At 57.4% G+C, this 2500-nt stretch overlaps 1 non-coding gene across 1 annotated transcript in view; it reads right to left on the bottom strand.

The window, feature by feature from the left end:
• LOC124725230 overlaps positions 1 to 277 on the bottom strand; it is a 1909-nt gene extending 1632 nt beyond the window's left edge. The window contains exon 1 of the ribosomal RNA XR_007006681.1: positions 1 to 277. This exon is cut by the window's left edge and continues 1632 nt beyond it. This is a non-coding gene — a ribosomal RNA (small subunit ribosomal RNA).
• Positions 278 to 2500: the final 2223 nt, after the last annotated feature.

The following is a 2500-nucleotide window of genomic DNA, read 5'->3' as shown; positions in this document are numbered from 1 at the left end:
CCAAAGTTATTCAGAGTCACCAAGGCAAACGGACCGGACGAGCCGACCGATTGGTTTTGATCTAATAAAAGCGTCCCTTCCATCTCTGGTCGGGACTCTGTTTGCATGTATTAGCTCTAGAATTACCACAGTTATCCAAGTAACGTGGGTACGATCTAAGGAACCATAACTGATTTAATGAGCCATTCGCGGTTTCACCTTAATGCGGCTTGTACTGAGACATGCATGGCTTAATCTTTGAGACAAGCATATGACTACTGGCAGGATCAACCAGGGAGCTGCGTCAACTAGAGCTGAGCAGCCGGCCGCCCGGGAGTGTGTCCCGGGGGCCCGCGCGAACACGCAAGCGTCCGCTCAATCATTCTGCAAACAGGAGGAGGCTGAGCTCCCCTGCACAATACACCTCGAAACCCTCTCAGGTCCCGGCGGCGCGCAGCGCCGTCCCAAGTACTTGGTCGGGTTCGAGAGAGGCGCAATCGCCCGGAGTTAGGCGAGTAGACGCTTTCGGTGCGACCACCCGTGCTCCCAACTGAGCTTGCCGCTGCCGACAGAGGCCCGGGAGCGTGCTGTCGTGGCATTGCCGGCGGGAGACAACACGCGCCACCTACGGTGACCGGCAGCTCCAACGCCAGCGCCACAGAAGGACAAAAGCCCCACTTGGGTGCCGAAGCGAACTCTCCCAGCACAGCGCACGCGCCAACACATCCGCACAGCTGCGATACAAACCACCAGCGAGAACCGCTGGGGCGACCGAGCAGCAGACGGCGTCGCGGCGCCGAGCGCCGGGCGGCGGCGCATCCTCAACGCACACAGTCCTCAATCGGACCAGCACACTGAAGATGTCCACCGCGCTTCGCACCGGGCCCGCGAGGACCTACTTTGGCCGCACGGCGCCGCGCGCAGGGTGCGCCGGCGCGCAGCTGCGACGCCTGCCGCGTCCGTCGGCCGGCGCGCCTGCCACTGGCCGCCCCCACCAGCCGGCTGTAGCGCGTGCGCCCACGCACCGCGCGGCCAGCACGCCGGGAGGCGCCCCCTCACCGGCCGGGGACGGTCCCACCCAGCCACCGCCGCGTATCGCTTCACACCCAGATGCCGTTCAGTTTCGTCGGCATGGTGGGTATCGCTGGAACAACCGGTTCGTACCTCAACCTATCGTCGCCATCACCGATTCACCCCTAGCGAGAACAACCGCACCACAACAGGTTACCATTTGTTCATTTGCGTAACTTCACCAGAAAACGCAGGCGTCCATCGCCATTTGCAACTTCAACGATTATTGCATGCCTGTGTCAGGTGTCACGCCACACTACGTCTGCCCACATACACGCAACAAAATGTGCACGCCTAGACAATACGTGGAAGGTGGCCCCCGTACGTATGCGATGTCCATTGCTCGAACGACTGTCAACCGGCCTCTGTAGCATGTCGCAGATATGGAACGCGGTGCACCATGCCATCACGGTGTGTGAGGAGAGACGACTAGGTCCGAATACATCAACAGACAGCTCATGCTGATCGCCATCCACGGCGTCCGTTCCTCCCACACGTCTCTATGGCGTACCACACTGCAATCCAGCTCTCATAGGGAGACGACACGTAGCTGCGTGCACAATATTTGCACTGTATGGTCCGCCGTTTTTGGGCGCAGTCGTTGTACGGTCACACATGTGCCACGATGTATCATTCGGTACATAAGGACGAATGTGCAGTACAGATTGTGGTTTACGCGTACGACATTAGCGGACGGTTGACACAGGCCGCACCACAACGTAGCCTGAGTACGTCGCATGCGAAGGGCATTGAACATGCAAACTTCTCACCAACCAGCTTGCGAAGGCAGGGGGGCAAGGTGGGGACGTGGGGAGGGGCGGCATGTACGTCCTGCTGCCATCCACATTACAGTGTACAGCAGGAGCATGTGGAAAGTCAGCAAGACTTGCAAGGTGTTTAACATGAAGCGATACACAGGGGAGCGGGCAGTGCGAGTAGCGAACTATATTGCGAGGGTTGCGGGTGGGCAACACTACACTAATTGAACGAGTCGTATAACAATTACAGAGCAGGTTTAGGCGACAACATGGGTTACGTTAGGGGACAACGTGGGTTACGTTAGGGGACAACGTGGGTTACTTTAGGGGACAACGTGGGTTAGGTTAAGGCACAACGTGGGTTAGGTTAAGGCACAACGTGGGTTAGGTTAAGGCACAACGTGGGTTAGGTTAAGGCACAACGTGGGTTAGGTTAAGGCACAACGTGGGTTAGGTTAAGGCACAACGTGGGTTAGGTTAAGGCACAACATGGGTTAGGTTAAGGCACAACATGGGTTAGGTTAAGGCACAACATGGGTTAGGTTAAGGCACAACATGGGTTAGGTTAAGGCACAACGTGGGTTAGGTTAAGGCACAACGTGGGTTAGGTTAAGGCACAACATGGGTTAGGTTAAGGCACAACGTGGGTTAGGTTAAGGCACAACGTGGGTTAGGTTAAGGCACAACGTGGG

The sequence above is a fragment of the Schistocerca piceifrons genome, unplaced genomic scaffold (assembly GCF_021461385.2).
Source record: "Schistocerca piceifrons isolate TAMUIC-IGC-003096 unplaced genomic scaffold, iqSchPice1.1 HiC_scaffold_1035, whole genome shotgun sequence".
Classification (NCBI taxonomy): domain Eukaryota; kingdom Metazoa; phylum Arthropoda; class Insecta; order Orthoptera; family Acrididae; genus Schistocerca; species Schistocerca piceifrons.
This window is presented reverse-complemented; position numbering and strand designations above follow the sequence as displayed.